This window comes from Nomia melanderi, chromosome 10, assembly GCF_051020985.1.
Source record: "Nomia melanderi isolate GNS246 chromosome 10, iyNomMela1, whole genome shotgun sequence".
NCBI classification, from domain to species: Eukaryota; Metazoa; Arthropoda; class Insecta; order Hymenoptera; family Halictidae; genus Nomia; species Nomia melanderi.
The window spans coordinates 5,438,773-5,458,159 of NC_135008.1; the positions used below are offsets into that span (position 1 = coordinate 5,438,773).

The 19,387-nt window shown below is 48.5% G+C and overlaps 1 protein-coding gene across 6 annotated transcripts in view; it reads left to right on the plus strand.

Annotated features, from left to right (window-relative positions):
* The window catches only part of kek5 (leucine-rich repeat, immunoglobulin-like domain-containing kekkon 5 protein), a 333,208-nt gene that overhangs the window by 17,210 nt on the left and 296,611 nt on the right, over window positions 1-19,387 (plus strand). Inside the window, exons 1-2 of one of the 6 annotated variants that reach the window (XM_076371231.1) lie at window positions 13,722-13,767; window positions 14,346-14,420. The exons of 4 other annotated variants lie outside the window; for them this stretch is intronic. The gene's annotated coding sequence lies outside the window, so the exon portion shown is untranslated. Of the gene's footprint in view, window positions 1-13,721; window positions 13,768-14,345; window positions 14,421-19,387 lie in introns of those variants that run through there. One more of the 6 variants, XM_076371230.1, reaches the window with a different exon arrangement.

Here is a 19,387-nt window from a genome sequence, read left to right on the forward strand (position 1 = left end):
TGCCGAGTATGCATCCGCCGACTCCGAATACACATTTTTGAATATTTTCCCGGTGGCGGTGAATACCTCCCCGGCAACTGAATGTTGATGCTAGGCGCGCCGGACCTGATCCGCGGATCGAGTTCTCTCGCGGATTATTATAAAAATATTATTACCTCTTTCTCTCGAATGTTAAGCGTTCTTCTGGTAGAAGGAGTTATTCGCGACATTCGCTCCGGAGAGAATGGAGGACGCTGCGCGGTTTATATCCTCGTAAATGATATCGTTAGAACAAATGGCCGACATTTCCATAGATTTAATAATATTTACAGTTAAAATATAGAGGTCGTTAATGAGAAGAGCCGGAGGTTTTCCGTGGAACATTTTAAAGCTTCATCCCCGAGGTTGCATTAAATAGAGGCCCGGCGAACCGATGGCGGCCATTATTTCGGGGCGGGTCGCGCCGGCCGCGAACGCGCGTCCCTTATCGCGAATTCTCTTTATCGCGGAGCAGAACCTGGGATTATTGCGCGAATTTCTAACCCGCCACTCCGGGTCGGCATTAGCACGCAGTTACGTATTCGGTTAATTTTGTAATCTCTGAAATGTTCGTATTTATCGCACGCACGCGACCGCTCGGGCTAACTTTTCTCCCTGCTGATCCACTTGAATAGTTAACGTGGCCGGATCGTGCCTGTGTGCGAACAATTCCGTCCCCGTTCCCGAATTTTGTAAGAGCTCGTTCCGTGCAGGACCACCGAGTTATTCGACGTCGATCCGAAATCGCGTGCCTCGAAGGAAAATCTGAACGTAATATATGTTGCACGCGTCGCGGTTATTTTGCTGAGGTCGGCTTAATTGATTGGCCGTGCGTGACACGGAAAGCCGGGATTTAAATTCCGAAACGTGAACGTGTGTACAATGAATTTTCGATCTCGCTTATAACATGTACGCCCGTTTGAAATTTTCAGACGGTGTCGTTCGTGCATGCTTGCTAATCTCTCGGTCATCTTTCAGAGCGGTCGAATATCAGAACCGAGTAAACAGGAGTTACGTGGCAATTCTGTTTTTCTCGTATTACGAAACTCGTGAACGGCAAATAAGATATCCGGACGCTCCGAGAATTCTTTCGTGATCGAGAATGATTGTACACTGGGATGATCAAACGGTATTGCGTCGCATTTATCGGAGAATAATGACTGAGTCGTGCCGGATAAATTAAATTGTCACTAAAAACGCGGACCGATCTCTTCCAATTAACTCAGATATTCCAGTGTCTCATATAGAGCTCCAATATTCTTTTCATTCGCAATCCTGCAACAGGAAAATATGAAAGAATATTCGGTCTCCATCTTTCTGCTCCATTTTACGCGCATTCCATCGTTTACCGCATCTTTGACCTAAGGAACGCTAATAATCTCGCGTAATCCAGTTTCATCGAATTCTTTTATCAGTCTTATCACCCAAATTATTTATCAGCCCGTTAAACGAGCTTTGTTCGAAACGCGTGGTCTCTTAATCGTAATAATTTTTTAATAAACGTCTACCTCTAGTCACTGTTTCACAGAATCATGAAAAAATCTGTTTAAGTATGTTCAAAATGCTGTTACGCTTCTCGTTATTTCGTGTTCGCGTAATTCGCTCGTAGAAACGACGTTGTTTGATGTGTGTAGCACTAAATACTCCTGGAACACAGTCAATTTAATGTCGTAATTGCAATTCTCTTCCGTGAGCGAAGCTTACAACGTTGATTCGCGTAGTTGATTATGCGAGAAACTGTAGCTCCTTCCATGGACATCACAGACACCGGTTCGGGTTGTTACGTTCTCGATTTTCCCGATGTTTGAACACGATCTGCTGTAACGCATCCGATATAGATCTCCCTGATGTCATTTCGGGATAGGACGATTCTGCCGGAACAATGCTGCAGTAATACTATATAGCGATCGAGTTCGAGTTTCAGCCAGCACGGGGAAAATTACTTTCGAAGATTTCGCTGGAATGCTCCGCATGGAAAATTGACTGACGAATGAATATCTTACGAACTCTATAATTGAAACAGGAAGTAATTTTCGAGTCAAAAACTTCTGGCCGTTTCTTTAATCATCTTCCGTGCAGATGAAACGTCGAAAGGTTAAAATTTGCATGGCATCAGGCTGGAGGTAAATGTCGTTCCCCGGTGGTACAATATTTAGACATTTTGTTCTCGTACCAACGGTGTAAAGAAGTTTATGTAGCGTCGGTGAACGTACGATGCATTCTAATGGGTTCGCTTCGGCTAAGTAAATTCGATTTAATTACAGTTATGAATACCTTCGACCGGCACGCGCAAAGGCCGCAATTCATTCCCGAGCGACCTAATGTTTCCTCTGAAACTTTAATATTCCGTTGCAATCACGGACACGCGTTTTTACAGTGTAAAACATTCAAAGGAACGTTTCAATTCTGCCCCAACCGCTTCCGCTGCGTTTCGCGACGTCTACATAATAACCGGCATAACTTCTCTGTTGATACGCTCGTAGCTTGTGCATCGCCCGTACGTTTATTCAGCGAAATCTCCCCGTGTGCGGCGCGAGCGCGCGTGCGTGCGCGAGCAGAAATTCGTGCCGGCGCGATTTATCGGAGCAGTAAATTAAGAGATAACAATGCGCGCGCTTAAAACACTCAAGGCGATTACGAGGTGCTATGATTGGATTTTTGCCATTACCGTCGAGGGAAAGCTGGATATCGCGGCTGCGTATTCCTTAACCGGTGCCGGCGGGCACCGCGAGGCGAAAAGGAAGTTTTCGGGGGGACGTTATAATAAATCGAGCGACGAGGGCCCCGGGTTTCCAATAATCTGCGAATATATCTCGCGTGAACACCGTAGGGCTCGTACGTACCGGGACCTCGTTTGCGAACTCGATAATTGTTGCTTTCTCGAGAGGGTTCGGAATTTATCGCGACGATTATTCCAAATACTCGATGAAACGCCGCTCGTAGATTCGAACGTTATAACTTTCGTTTCGCCGGTCCGAATTTCGTCCCGCGCGGGACGCAGAGTTCCGGGGGAGCGCGCGGAACGTTTACGGTTTCTTTATTCGGTGGAAAATTCACGGGAAAGAGTCAATGATATTTTACTCGACCGTTAAAAAATGAAACGAGCGCCGAGATAAAGTCGAACGAATATTTTACGAGCATGTTTTTTTCCCCAAAGAGGACGTTAGTTGATAAATTTCAGCTCTAAAGAGAGCTATAAGTGAAGATACTTTCGTTTTATCCTCTGTTCGAGTAATAAAATTGTTCTTGCGACCGTGGCGGTTTTTCAAACGGTATTCATTAATGTTCCATTCGAGTAGATTACCAGAAGTAGCCGACGTCCATCGATACGGCTGTTCATACTAGACCTTTCTTACGTATCGACTAGTGACAGGAGCAATCTAATGGTGTATCCATTAACACTGATATATATCCGATTCCGAGCATCGTATTATGCTACCAAACAGCTGTCCTACTGGCTTATCCTTGGATTAGTAGCGCAGATTTAGCTATAGTCCCTTTGATGTCCGCTCACGAACAATTTAAAACGCGATCCAACCATCGAAAACAATTTGTGTCAGGATAATTCAAATTTCTTCTTGCCATATTTTACCAAGATTGTTATTTTCAAGCGAAACGCTGTTACAACGTAGAACTCACGCTACGTAACGAGACACAGAGATTAGGCCATTACGCTCTACATCGTCTTTTGAACTATGCCCGGGAAATTTGTTTTAGGCAGAGCGCTCTGCAGATTCCAGCTTTTATGCACGTCATTAAACTTCATTCAAGTTGTTCCTTTTTCGCCGTGCACGCGCGTGCAGGCGGCCGTAAGTAACTGGTACGTTTCTGTGTACCGAAACGTCGAATCTCCTTCCACTCTTACCGTCTAGATAAACTTACTGGGAACTTTCGAATCTGACACATGAATCCGGACACGGGATATCCCAGAGGAAGAAGCAGCCAGTTAACTTCCCATTCCGCGAATTCTACGTGAACAGATTTCCTCCTCTTTCTCCTTTCCGCCCTTCCGCCGGGCTTTTTTCATCTGTCGACGGAATCGACGGGGCACGGTCTGCCCGGCATCGCGGCGATCGATCGAACCGAAGACGCTCGAAACCAAATAAATTAATCTCGCCGGCGGTAGCAGCTACTACACACAGCTCTCGCGAAGTTGAGATTGGAAACGCTTTTGTTCGAAAATTGCCGTGCAGAAATATTCGATTCGAAGCGCGCGATTGTTACAGACGAAATGAAATATTGATACCTCGACTTGTAATCCCCCCTCGCGTACAGGCTCCGCTAGCCCTTCTAATTTCACGGATATTACATTGAAGATTAATCGGTAAACAGTACGGTTACATTCGCTCCCCCGTTCCTCCTGTACGGGAGCGCCGGAATTTTCTATCCGATTTGATATCGGGATGGAATATTCGTAACGGATGTTCCTCGATATTCACCGAACGGATTCAGGGAATCGCGGTATCTTTCAAACCCAGCCGCTCTGACGCCGCTCACGAATTACTTTATACCAACGCTTACGTGGAACTCGAACGAACCAGATTTACGTGTAGATTAGTCCCGTCGCCTTTCATGAATTATTTACTGTAACATTCCCGCGGCCGCCTCACGCCAGAAGGAAATCCAAATTTTCTACAACTTCTTATAATCTGATTCCACGTCGAAGGCTCGCGTCCCTTCGTCCCCGGTATTTACGGCGAGCTGTCTGTGCTCGAGTGTGTGTGTTGGCGGTTGGTGAGCCCGGGACGTGTCCTGCACACCTATGTATATACATCCAGCCGACGCGATTCCATCTGAGCTAGCGAAACTTTCGCGAAACTAGTTTACCCGTGATCTGGATGTAACTTCCGCGAAGGTTATATTAAGCCGTCGCTAAATCTTGCGACGGGACAGAGAGCAAAACCGATAGGCCGTGTGTCTGCCGTGGGTGTTGATGCCGAGTGCCTTCGTCAAGGCTCGAGTATTATTTATGTCCCGGGTCAACAAGTTGTCGCGAGAGTTATACTCCCTTGATTGCGACTCCGCACGGCGGTGGCGGCGACGACGACGACGACGACGACGACGACGACGACGTTTCCCTGTATTTTCGAGCGAAACAGGCGGCCATTAAACTTTAACGCTGAGCGTCGGGTACGCGGATTCGAATGTTTCAGGTGTGCTCTTTGAGGACGGGCAGAATTCACCGGCGAGAAATATACAAGTCGCGGCGCCGTTAAATTCTATGAAAAGCGGCTTAGTCGGAGTTAAGGGATGAATATTAATCCTATCGCGACGTTCCGGTAATTGTTGTATCGGTATCATTGGAGTTTGATAGTACTGTTCGTGAAATAATGTTGAAGTATTACGGGCGCTACATTTGAATACCAAAGCGAAGCTCAGATGGTGTCGCGCGGAGGAAGTTCGGTATCGGCCGCGGTTGATCCAGCCACCGGGGCGCTAGGGTTAATCTTTTGCGACGCAGATGTGACTCACTGGCACACCGAACTTTAGATTAATATTATTGTTCACCCCCTTGGGGCGGACTTGCGCATAATTCAGATGCATTCTAATAAACGTTGGAATTGGTAATAATTTCGGGCACCGCGGGTTACGGGTAACTTTGGACAGCGTCGGAATCCTTTTCGGTATGAATAGTCATAAATAGAAGTGACCAAACCGGTATCACCGAGCCCGGGGTCTGAACTTGTAACGTTCCAGAATGCAGAAATAAAATTTCGCTCGCGAAACGATGTCCGGGAGTATCTGATTATATAAACGTAATCACGTTAACCGCCGTGAGTCACCGTACCCTCGCTAAGCGCGAGCATTATGAAACTGAAATAACGCGGATCGCGGCGGGTAAATATGTGAGTCGCGTGAACAGATAAAAGTGAGTCTGGCGAAATAAAATTTTTAATGCGGTCGACAGCATTTCGAGTGCGAAACAGACGGGTATCGGCTATAAAAGATAAGCAAACGGCGAGGTAAGTCGAACGCGGACTAAATCCGATAAGTCTGCGGAATCAATTCGTTGCACGTAGGTGACCTGTGTATATTTATCTTTTCACGTATACCGGGTAAAATGTACCCGACGAGATAAAAGCGCTGGCGCGCCTTTCGAACACGCCGCACACGTATACACGTGCGAGCGAACGATAAGACAGCTTTTCGCCCGATAAACTTTCCTGCGCGGCGAATCAATAGATACGCTCCGATCTACCGAGTGTCGTCTTCCCCGCGCCCAAAGGGGCGCATTAATGCCGATGAAAAATTAAACGGTGATCAGTGCGCCGCGTTTTCTTGCTCAAGACGCGACGCACGCGTCGACGCTTTGTGACGTGTTCCCTCTGCAATCTGGACGAAGTTGCGAGCGTGATTCACTCTTCGTGTGCATCATCGTCGAACATGACTACACACGGAAATTTCTTTGCTCGCTTCGAATTGTATCGTTGCCGGCATGAGCTCCGGGAAACGTGGATTAAAAATATTTCGGTGCAGCGTGCCGACTTGAACGTACAGGTCGAGGCGCGCGGAAACGCGAACGTTTGACTTCCCTTCGGCGCTTCAAAGGGTCCATTTCGTCGAATATCTATTTTTCGACCGCAACATTGATTGTACATCGAAAGAGCCGATGACCGCGACCCATTTTTGCTGCCGGCACGAAATTGTTGACGATTTTTCGCGAAAGGAGGCCGCCGCGCAATTTTTTCCCTCATGGAAACTATCGGAACATGTAATATAACAACCGTTTACAGCGGCACGAAACAAGTCCAGAGAACTAGCGTGAACGCAGCGGTTTCTTTGATGTGTAGTTAACAATGAAACGGGATTGCGTTGGATCGACCGCGACGTTCACCGAACAAAGAGTGCCAGATGAATTGAACTCGAAAAAAAGAGGCAGCATTGTTGCTTTGCTCTATTCACGTCGATAATGCCGGCCACCGAAGGCGGGATGTTAAGTTTAGCGACGCCGACGCTCGCCGCCGTTACACGGAAACAAATATTTGCAGGGAAATGTAAATGGAAAATTGAAGACCGTGACTGAGCGCGTCTCGTTCGCCGCGCGGGGCGCAGATAAGGAGCTACGGTAACGTACGAAATTTACGATTTTCCGTCTCGTTCTACACCTGAGCGAGAAGAGCCAAATGTAAGCCAGATAAAATCAATGCTCGCGTGACGCTTGAGGCTTCAATCGCGTCCCGTCATCGCATCAATGCGCCAACGTCTAACGTGGAATAACTGTTCTCTTCTTTCGTATTCCATTCTTCGCAGTGGAGGGTCTATTTAGGTTCATCTTCATTAGGAGAACACTTTTAAGAAAATTGCCAGCAACTGCTTTGAACGCAACATCACGTAATACACGTTACGTAATTACGATGAATGCATTTCGAAATTAAACGACCATGCGCTACGTTTCATAAGCGCGGAGGAGCACTCAAGACCCGAATATATGGACCTCTAGAAAAGTTACCAGAGATAACTGGAAAACACACGGGACCCAATCTACATGACCTATGACTGTTGCGCTTCTGTGTATCTCGAGTTACGTGCGTCGCGTCCCATGAGCACGACGACGCGACTGCTACACCGAATCCTGTAGGTCGTTGGTTTTACGATTCCGTGATTCCATCAAGTAGTCATCGACACAGTGATTTCACGCTGCCGATTGCGCGCAGTTTAATGAGTTCGATCGTGCTCGTACCGTGTCCCATGAATCCTCGTACCCGCGTATCGGTTCGCGAAACCGGTTCGAAACGTTGAGTCTACCGAATAAAGTGCCGTTGAAAGCACACGACATCGAACGAACGAATCCTCCGAACTCCTCGAATTCTTCGGCGTTCGTAATTTCTTGCCCGACAGGACCCAAAGGAACGGATTAATCCGTTTCGATGTCGGAATCAATGTCACCGGAGTTATCGCAGTTGTTTAGCTTTCGCGTCGCGGGGAGTTTACCTGATTACCATGGACCCGGGATATCGCATTTTCTAGCAGCCAGCTCTGGAGAGGACTTTTAAATTCTACACCGTCGTAAAATACGTCCTATCAGTCCCAGATATCCGAAAGAACGATGGCGCGAAAACTGAACTGGCGAAACCCTTTTGGCCGGAACAAGACAATGCACTTCCGCCCTCGTTCCTCGCATTATCTTCTCGCCTCGTAAGTTTCCGCGCTATTATAGCGCTTAGTAAATCGGTTTTGCATAATCCCGCTTGAAACTACCGCCGCCTGCAGTCCCTATCCCGGGATGAATCGTACATTCGAATTTACTTTTACACACGACCGAGCGGTGCGCCTGTCCGACTTCGGAGCCGGCTAGAAATTCCTCCGACTGGGTTTTGTATTCGGTAGCTGCGAGGATATTCAGCCTAGCTATCGGAGGCACGCAGGAACGGGAATTCCGGGAAATTTATTTACAAAATTACATCCAGCCGCTGTAACCTAGCTGCAGCTAACCTGCAAGACGGCGCGCGAAACTTCGAGAAAGGCATTTTCTAGGAACACGGCGTAACCAGTGGTATCGTTAAATAATATTCCCCTCGTTGAAAACAGTTTTCGCGAAATACTCGATATGCCGTCTTGCTATTTGTCATTGTTACTGCGGATTTTGATGTTTCCCGTAGCACGGCGCATCGCATTTCATATGAAAATTCGCTTGAACGTTGAAGAATGCGACGACATACATAAATCCACGGCGTGCGCGGCTGATTCCCATTCGTCACATAAAATTACAAGATTTAAAAGAAGTTTCCCATTCGTTGTATTTCACGTCGAGGCACTGAATCGTACCGCGACATCCGGAGAGCACAATTCCGTTTCCCCCAGTAATAATTTATTATTCGCCCTGCGATCGACCCGCGGAAGGCATCGAGCCGCGTCAAAATACACAATAAAAAGCGAACGAAGACGTAATAAATCAATCCCGGGGAAGCATATATTACGACGGGGAGGAAATTACATCGATGCTCGCGTCAAAGCGTCGTCGAGTGGCGCGATCGGGCTCTGTAAGGAACGTCGCGACGCGGGATTCTATGCGTCGTCGCGATTTATTCGGGTGCGAATCGCGAAACGAGCATCTTCGATTGCCGAGCGTCGGCGGTGGTGTCGCTTCGAGCGTTATTCTAGCTGCGTAACGCGATAATAATCCATAAACAAGCGGCGTCGTTGATGGTAGCCCGGCATTATCGGATTTGTATACCTGCTACCGTTTGCGATGGCCGTCTGCAAACTCATCAATGGTCGGCAATGCTTCTCTGCGGCAGTTTCAGCGTTTCCTGTTCCGTGTGCTTTCTCCCTGTTGTATTATAACTGTGCCAGCATCACAAACTTGTGACCGAATCCATGCAGTTTGGCTTCACTAGTCAGAATTCGGCCGCATATGTCCACTATTCGTGCGGAATTCAGATGTTTTGCACCTTGGGACTGATTTCTGAGTCTCTTTGAGTTTGCGAGGATGGACATCGTCATATTGTTGATAAAGTTTCATGTTTAGAATATGAAATTGCAAACGTATCATTTACTTATTTTAACGAACAAAGGTTAGTGAATAGTTCCCTTTTTTCCTAGCGTCTAAGAGTTCAGTGCATTATTTAGGTTCCTCTGCTGAAGATTTTGGATACTTTGGAAAGTCTTCGTCTGCGAAGGGTTAAAGGTCATATATCGATTGCTCCCATCTCAGAGCATGTTCCACTCGAAAACATTTTTATGGCTCATTTGTCACGTATGTGGGTCTCCGGCGTTTTGTGGACACCGGCAGCTAGGAAGGTCTTCTCTGTCACATGCTCTCGTGTTACAGCCCTACGTTAAAGACCCGTGTAAGTGTTCTCTCGCTGGCCAACTCTTAGTCCAAGTGGTCTTTGGTTTCAAGTGAATGGGAACAGCGGTTCTCGTCGATTCAGGATCATTTTCGAAGTCTCGGAGAGCGCTCAATTCGATCGATTCAAAGGCTAGTATCGTACAATCTCTTGGACTCATTCAAAACCGAGGTGACGTAGACGAACCTATGTTGATTCGAATGCATACGTTAACGATCTCATTCTCACGTCATTTCTTAATGGTACCATGCGATTCAATCGGAACTGAAATAGACGGTCGATTCTACTTTCGAAATTGGATGCCCTTTTAAGACGTCGATTCCGCGGTGAATACGATATCAAAATACAGATGTAGTTGAACCTTTGAATCAAATATAAACGAGCTTCCCGCAAATGAAGTCCATCTGAAATAACGTTCGCGCGATACGAAGAAAAGTAATTCGAAATATTTCCATAGAAAAGACGAGAACGTCAGACTCATCGGAACAACGCGAAAGTTATATCAGTTTATTTCCTAAGGGTTACTCCTCGCTGCAGCAATTTCCACGGCGCACCGGCCGGTCATTTTTCTCTTAATTTATTTCTGAAAAGTACAACACTGTAGCGGCTGGGGAATTTTTGCGTTCCGAATGAATGAGGATTATTATTTCGCGGGCGCCGCTGAGATCTCATCGCGATTCAATGCTCCGACGTAACTTTAATTAACGCGATTGTGATTCACGGTATCGGGACGGAGGGGCGGGGGGGGGGGGGGCCCGCGGCTGGAAGTTAAGGAAGCGGAAGAACTGCCGCGCGGTGGGGGCTAATTAGGAATTGAAAGGAAAGCAGCGATAGATGACGCGACCGTCACGGATATCGCGTTCGATCCTCGGTTCGCTTTTGCAGGCTGTAATACGAAAACATCTCGACTTATTCCTAATTGGCGGCGCGTATGGAATTTCAGTTGAGGACGATGGGGAGCGGGCGAGCGAGCTCCGAAGGCTGAAATTACATAGCGGCTGTTGCGTTCACGGTGCCAGGACTTTATCGGCGATAGATTAGACACGCCGATCCGTGGCCGCAGCTGTACCCATATAAAATTATGCCGCGAGCTGCGCGCCCCGTTCAAGGCCGACACCCTTTTTAACGTTTCATTTGCGCGGACCACTCGTAAACCTGAAGTTGCCGAGCGCAAACTAAAAGTTATAATTTCCACATCCTGCGGCCGGGTCTCGCTCGGCGATACGCGGCGCGCGCGGAGGGCCGTTCGTGCGACCGATATTCCGAGCAGCCTATTAAGCGATCAATACGGTTCACACACGTTGTTCTGGAAGTTCGGTCCTATTACGAATTTCGAACCGACCGGTCGCCTGCCCGAAAACCGAGAAATTCCCCGCTTTCCCTGTGAAGCTCGACTTTATAGGTGACGCGTTCTCCGGGCGGATTTTCGGTCTGGCTCTTATTCTCGTAGCGAATCGATACCGAGGACATCGGATTCCCTAGTTTGATGTCCGTATTTAGAGATGACCTACTGTAAAATTCATTAATGGAAGCTCGAACTGTAGTTCATATATTTATAGCCAGTCTCAGCCGACGATTGTATTATAAATTCGACCGGGCCGTTTAAAGTCGCTCGCGTAAGAGAAAATGCGATCAAGCTTTTCGATCGATTTCCAAGCGAGCTTACGGCAGTATCGTTCCCGCTGTCACGCCCAGTTACTCGAATGTACTCCCCGTTGCTGTTTACATTTCGTAAACTTGAGATACTCGGCGTCGGTGTGTGATAACCCGGACGATTTACCAGCAAACTTCCGGACACCTGTGATTTGCGCCTGCAGTTATTCGGATGATATCGGGTCGTTGGTAGCTACGGTGCACCGGGGAGCCTCAGAATCGAAGTTGAGGCGGCGGCTAAGTTTCTAGGATTCGACGGCGAGGGCGGATCTCGCCGATCTCCGAGGATCCGTCGGTGACGACGATCGAATTCCGGGACCGGTGTACACGCTGATACATGGTCAGAGGGATCCCGTGGATCGCGATAAAGAATTTTTTACGAGATCGCAAGTCGTCCGTCCCTCCCCGCGCTCGAACCCGGCGACCTCCGCCGCCCCCGCCATCTGCGCGCTCGAATATCAAATCGAAAGATCGATAGTTCGCCGACCTTAGCTCGCCGAGCACTTCCTGTGTGTGTTTTACGAACGTCGTACCCCTGCCCGAAGGCGCAGCATATATCGCGTGTCGCGAATAATGCATCCAACTGAATATTACTATTCCGTAAATTCAAGGAAATTACGCCCGGTTGATCTCGATCTATCGCGCCGGCTATTTCGTGGGTGGGCTCGCGTGCGAACGCGAGGTGTGCAGCACCTCTTACCGTTGCGGTGTGTATCATCGATGCAGGCTCGATTGAACTCGACGTACGGGTTCGTTTCTTATGCGAACGGAAAACTTTTCGTTTCAAGTACTGTACACGCGTTTTTAGCAGTCGGTATACAAAATTGTCGCGTGCGTTCTACGACTGTAACATATAAATCTTTCAGGCTGTTCGCATCTTGTAGCATACTTGAATCTTCTGTATAGTTTCAAGTGACTCGTCCACCAGCGACGAAAGTAGACGAGTTCGAAATGAGTCAGAGAGAAGGTTAAGGTATAGTTTCAAAGGACCAGCGAGGTCGCGAATGGTCAAAGGTATAGGTACGTGCATACGTGTCTCAGGCATCTCGGAGTTAGAAACCTGATGGAAATCGTGATTTCGAGGGTTCTCGGGGAGGAACGGCCCTTCTATCTCATTTCCCCATCTTCCTTTACCCGACTTCTCCGCTCTTTCTTCCTTCGACGCCCTTTTACGGCTCGAAGCACACGCGAGGCACGTTCGATTCGGTCAGGTAAGGTTGGCCCCGTGTTTAGAGCGCATACACGCGCGCGCGCGCCGGACAGAGAGGGAACGAGCAAATTGAAGAACAGAAAGTATGTGCAATGGCCGAATGATCGCCGCGACCGCAATGGACTCGAAATCGCAACGTACGAGGACACGCGGCGTTGCCTAAATTGAATGCGACAAGAAACTGGCGGAGACCGGGGACGACTTCGTGAACGTTCACGGGATTCCAAAAGAAATAAGAAACAGCGTTAACTCCTCGTTACTTCGGCCGGAGTTCTTTGTTCCGCCGGGGGAATTTCTTTGCAGCTGCGGGTGTGTTTAGCCTCGGGAATGGCCTCTACTTCGGCTCGCTTCGCGAAGTTTCCTTTGGGACATTATAAAGCAGAATCTTCGCGAGTTAGCGGTAATTGACGGCACGACCGCAGTCGACTTTCCCATTCTAATTTACTCGGAACATTTCCATGCGTCGCAACTTGCCGCGAACTGCGTAATCCACGGGTCGAATGCTTAAGTATCCGAAGGGGAGCACATTGAAGGTAGAAAACGCGTTGATCCTTTCTTCCACGAAGGAAGCTCTGTAAGCCGATATCAGGCGTGATTCGGGACGAGGGCAACCGCGAAAACTAAATAGATACCGAAAACTTTTGTACACTTCCTTATCCCCGATCCGATAAGAGCGAAAATAACCTTCGCCATTATATCCACCCTCCTATCTCCGCGCAGAGTGGAGCGGGGCTGGAACGTTCTCCGCGAGACACCGCACCGCGGTGTGAGCTTCGCAATATCCTGCGTGTGACTCCGACGCACCGATAACAAGTGATCTCACGTTCGCTTATCGTTCGGTAAACCGAAAGGTCGATAAGATAATGCGCCTACCATCCTGAGGTGGGGTGATGGAACGGGTATGGGTGAACGATCGGGTTCCCGCGGCGGGAGAAATTTAAACGCGACCTTAGTTTCGCGCGCGTCACAGCACCGAAATTGCCAATTAGTCCGCTGTCCTGTCTTCGTGTTGGCCCGCCAACGCGGGAGCGGTCACTGATAAATAATTGGCAATCCCGCGCGAAGGTCGCCGAGCAGCCGGGATATTAGTGGCAGGTGATTTTCTCCCATTTGCACCGGCGAACGAGGTCCTGTCCAACGTTCGTGCCGTATCTCGCGAGTGTGTATTAACGTTTCGCCGCGTGTACCGCGTTTAGCTGGCTTCGCCGAAAAGTTTCCGCCCCCGGAAAGCGGCTTAAAATGAACTCCACGGGGCGACCCGTAAGACTCTGGCTATTGCCGTCACAGCAGAATGCGTCTGGTTAGTTAAACACGGAGCGTACGCGTGGCTGCGAAGCTTTTTGATATTACGCTGCCCGGTCGGGCGGATGTTTCGCGAACGAATATAGAATAACAGCCGCGGGAATACCACGCATGCGAAAGGAACTCACCGGAAGACGGGCTAAGAGGATTCTCCCGGTAATTGCATAAAAATTTGCGAGCACTTATACACTGTGTACCCTGCTACAGCGCGAGTGCACGATGTGACCGCGCCACGGTTAAACCGTTTCCACCTTGCCGCGCTGGAAACGAGCCATAGTTTTAAGTAATGGCCAGCAGCCCTTCTTCGGCTCGGGCTTCTCCGATTTACATTCTAATTTATTTCCGTTACATTTTCATTTCCTCTGTTGCAGGGTAAGCATCGCTGTGTCCGCCGAATCTCTTTCGCCGTGTCCACGAAGCGGTTGTCCAGCCTTCTCGGAGCTCACGTAAGCGAAATCGACAGATTTTCATCGCAACGCGCGATCGGACGTTGAGTCAATTCTTTTTTAAGCGTCACAATCGAAATTGGAAAGATGCATGGAACAGTCTCGATTCTATAATACATACTTAACGCGCTGACACGGTGGTTACGATTTATCACGCTTAAATACTCGTCCGAATTTGATTCAATTCCCGGAGTGTATCGATCATCGACGGGCCGCATAACCGCGGGCATATAACCTTTCGGAGTTGGTTTCGGTTCGCCTTGAGCCTCTCATTCGGGCCGCGTTTATACAAGCCGATTTCAATTTAGTTTTCGCAGTCTCGCGAGAATTTCCCAATCGCGTCGATTGAATAGCCTGGTTCCGGCTCTCGGTCGTACTTACTTGATCAAGGGTGCGCAACCGGCGGGCCCTCCGCCGGCAAGGTCCATTTTCCACGGTGCGGCCTCTGCTCCTATACAGACGCCCGGCGTTACGTGCCGGTCGTTCTGTTTTCATGCTTGCCGGATACATTCAAAAATGCGGAGCACCCGAAAAGGGAAAACTGCGCGGGAGACTTTCGAAGGGTCGGTCAAACGAGTGCCACGAGCACGGACCATTCAGCTGCGCCGTGCGATACCGGTAGTAATTGAACAGAAAATTCGACCTTGTTTCTGCGCTACAGTGGACTTTGCTTCGCAGTGACCCGGATTCGTTCATCATCGAGCGAGTCCCTCGAAATTGAGTTTCGATAGTAGCTATTATTAATGAATATTCTACTCGTGCCTCGAGGGAGGTAGTTGATTTAAAAGTATGATTAAATGGGTATCCTAAATATTGCCACTGAACGTTCTGTACACATGAATTTCATTTATTCGTTGTCACGTCGGCGTTTCCATATCGCGACGGAATTCAAGTGAATATTCTTCAGGTTACGTGGAACTTAAAATAATTCAAAACACTTCGCAACGCGACGCCGGGGAATTTCTTCTCCGGCGTCGGTCATTCGTTCCCAGTAGCTCTGACCGATGCCCTGGGAAACACCTAGTTCCATCTAATGCCTTCATAGATAGCCGGTAATAGCGTGGAAACAGCAGTTCGGCGTCTCTCTCGCGCACTTCCCTCGGTCCTCCTCCATCCTCCGGCGCCGCCACCGCCGCCACTTTGGTCGGAAGACGGGCAGGCGGCTTGTACGAAACGTTTCGTTCCATTGTTCTCGAATGGTGCAGCTGGTTCCTATATTTCCGCATATGCCGCTGTACATATTCCGTACGATTTCGCGCGGTATTGTGGCTCCGCCGACATGCATCTCAGCCGACGCGACGGTGTCGTGTCACCGAGATGCACACTCAGCTCGAGCACGTTAACCGTTCGCTTTGAGTCGCGTCGATGCGCCGGTTAGCCGGTGAAAGGACGTGTTTCTTATGGGGCTCTTGACCTGTACATAGGTCGGAGCGCCGTGAAAAAGGATATCAGTGTCGTGATTTCGGCGATCGACGCGATTAGGGGTCCGATCGTCGGTGGGGCGATCGTGCGGTTCGTTCGGTTCTCGAGAGGCAATTAAACTAAACGCAACGCGGAGGGGTCTGTGATAAAAATACTCGACGAACACCTACGCGGGACCGCCGTACACTTTGTCTAGCCGAGACAGATTTAGATTGTGTGCGGAAGATAAACACGATTTAAATGGATTAGCAGTACTACGCCAGGAATAAACGCGACTTAAGTGGATTAAGAGGAGCGGGACACGTTTTGTACCGGGTGATGCGTACACCCGATGATTTTAATAAAGCACGGAAATGACGAGAGCGGAATGGCTCTGGTTACCGAAATAGCGGGCGAGATGGTGGTTCGCTTTCTCCCTCTTTTATTTGTTTCCATCGACGATGGAAATGTTGCAGTTCGGTGTGAACGTTTTATCCGACGGCCGGATGAAAGCTTCGAAAAATAAGCGAACGGTAGAGTTTTTGGGGTGAGCCTGTGCTAAAATAAACGTGAAATTGTATTGTTCCAAATGAATAATAGAGTGGAACGATATTTATGCAAGCGCCGCGTGTTGTTTCGCTCTCCCCCTCGCGCCGCCGCGCGCGCGTTCGGTAATCTCGAATATTCGTACCGTGGTCAATGAACAATCAAATGCCGATAAAACGGTGAATAAATAATACAGTAATTTAAAGAGACCGGAAGCCGGCCGAGTGATCTGAGTAAACGGGACGCGCGGCAAATTGCCTGAAAGCTTCCAAAAATTGCTGGCATGCATTTTTCAAACAATCGGGTGGCCGAGATCAACGGTCGCAGTCGGGAATACCTAGAATAAACAACGCGGTATCGATAAACTCGTCGGGATAGTTTGTTCCGGCGGCCGTTGATCCTGAAATCACAATTTTAACGAAAAAACCGACACTGCCTACCTGCACTATCAGCTCCTCGTTCGTAATATCTCGCGCGCGGAGAGCCGACACGGAGTTAAATACCTTCTTCTCCATTGTTGGCAATAATATCCAGGCGACTCGTGTAAACAACGGACCAGCCACTCGAATACTAAATATCTCGATTTATATCGGAAATTGTATTTACATGCGAACCCGGTTAACGACCACGCTCGTCGGAACGCCGTTCGCTCGGAATTGATTGAACGATTCGCGAAATAGATCGAGCATCAATTTGTCCTTTTTGTGGGTTTTTCATTTCTACGAAATAATTGGCTGTGTGCAAAGCATATGCACCGCGCTGTCAGGGGACCCAGTTTTTCCCCTTCGCGCTCGGCGTCGTCCGCCTTCGAATTCGACGTTCATTGAAAGTTCACCGTGGCTAACGGTTTTTCTCGTTCCCGATTTGCGAATAACTAAATTCTGGTGAAATGTTCCGCGCTAATTACTCGTCCGAGAGCGTCGTTTGATATTCGAAAAATTAAAAATATAAATGTCGGATTCCTCTTGACACTGCTGGCAAAACACGCGCTGACAGAATCAAACGGTTCAAATTTTAATTAATTTCACCGCGTATCTGGAGCGGAGTGTGTAGACATCGTAATAAATTTTTCGGGAAAAATGATGGAAATTTAATTTTAGAGTAGATACTCCTACGTATATCCTTCTGTAAATTATGTAGGGCATTTCTGTGCACCCTGTTAATCAATAATTGACGAGCCCGACATGATTACGATACGGTAGACAGATAACTTTTCAAACAACCCGGCTGCGTCATAAATTTCACGGGAGCACCTCAGTGAAACTGCCGTACAACGAACTGAACGATCGCCGAAGTGCTCCCAGCGAACAATGCGTCTTTGGACTCCGCCCGCGTGATTCGTTTTCCAATAAAATTGAGTGCTGATTATCTTCGGACATCTCGTGCCGTAGATAGCAGCGACCAGCGCGCGGCAGCTCGATCGTGAAATTTTTCGGAATTCGCCAAGATCGTGGTCACTGGCCCGAATCATAGGAATAAGGCCACCCGTAAGAGCTTCGGTCCGCGGACGAATTATACCGTTATCTTCGCTGAGTTATTTCACGATAAAAGGCTACTTCAACTTATCTCGGACTCGAGGATATTAATTCTAAAAAAAATTCCCCACTACATTGCTTTACTCTCCTTCGCCAGTTTTCGTCCAATTCTCCAATTGAATCGGAATAAATCCTCGCGTTAATTGGGCCAAGACACCAAAGAGGAACGATCCGTCTAGTAACATTTAAAAAAAAAGAAAACTACTCCTAGCGAACCGATAGATTTCCCCAGTTCTCGTTGCCGCCTCTGGATTATTATTCGCGCCCAGCAGCTCGGGTCGAGGGCATTCGTTACCGTTAAACGTTCCCCGACCCGGCCGAAATCCGAAGATTGCGAGCGTTAAATCACCGTTCAGAAATTATTGCGGTACGCAAACGAAGTCGACGCGCCGTTATATTTCTTCGTCGACAGGAATAAATTTACTGGCGGGATGGGGGCGGTTGGTCGGCGGCGTAAGAAAACATTCACGATTGTTTATTGCGGCCAGATTTCCTTTCCGCGCCTCGTATCTTTCGCCCCGGTACGCATTCCCCGTCCACTCGGGTAAATAAGTGAGCAGCTTTCCATGCAAAAACCGACCCATTGTTTATCGAGTGTGTTCCCAACAGTTTTCTTTCGCGACTCGTCTCTCTTTCCCGCGGTCGCCGCAGCCACACCTCCTTCTCGCGGGGGTCGGCTCGTCTTTTTTGGGATCTGTGCTTCCCGGGCCGTAAATGTACACGTCGACACAGTGTATCCCGACGCCGTACAACTCGGTCAGCTCCAGGAAAAAAGAGGAACTAACTATTTCGCGGCGGAGTTATAATAAAAAAAAAAGACTTACCTCGGCCGGTTGCTTGCGCGGTGTACAAAGTACGAGAAAAATGGCGGACAACGGGGTGATTAAAACCGTAGCGGCCGGGCGGGGCTGTTTTCAACTAAAACCCGCGGAAAAACGAGTTTTCGCAGTCCCGTTGAAATCCGTTCAGCGCCTCGGCTCGGTCACGGTTCCGCCGTTTCAGAATCGGGGGAAAAAACTCGAGGCTCCCGCGGAACGGCTATCCCGAATGGGAACAGGAGCGTCTCAGATGCGACTGGGAAAGTTCCTTGAATTATTTCGCGAGCCGGTCAGAGAGCCACGCAATTCGTGTGTACCTTTCGTGTTCTCGTTGCTTAAGATTGATGCGAACGGCCGGAAGCGAGTTCAATGGGCTAACGAAGTGTTACTTTTCGCGTCTCTACATCTTCCGCTGGTAAAAGGAATGATCTTTGCGTCGTTTACTTTTAATGCGAAACGTACCTCGATTCCGAATTTAGCTATTCCTATCGCAACCAGTCAAACAACTCGTTACAAAGTAAAGGTAAACAAGTTAGACGATACATGTTTTTTCCCCGGTGAAAACAGGAACAAAAGGAAAGACGGCAATTGAGAAACTGGTTAATCGAAGAATATGGGAACCAATATTAAGTCAGATAAACGAAGGAAAACGCAGAAGTTTAAATGA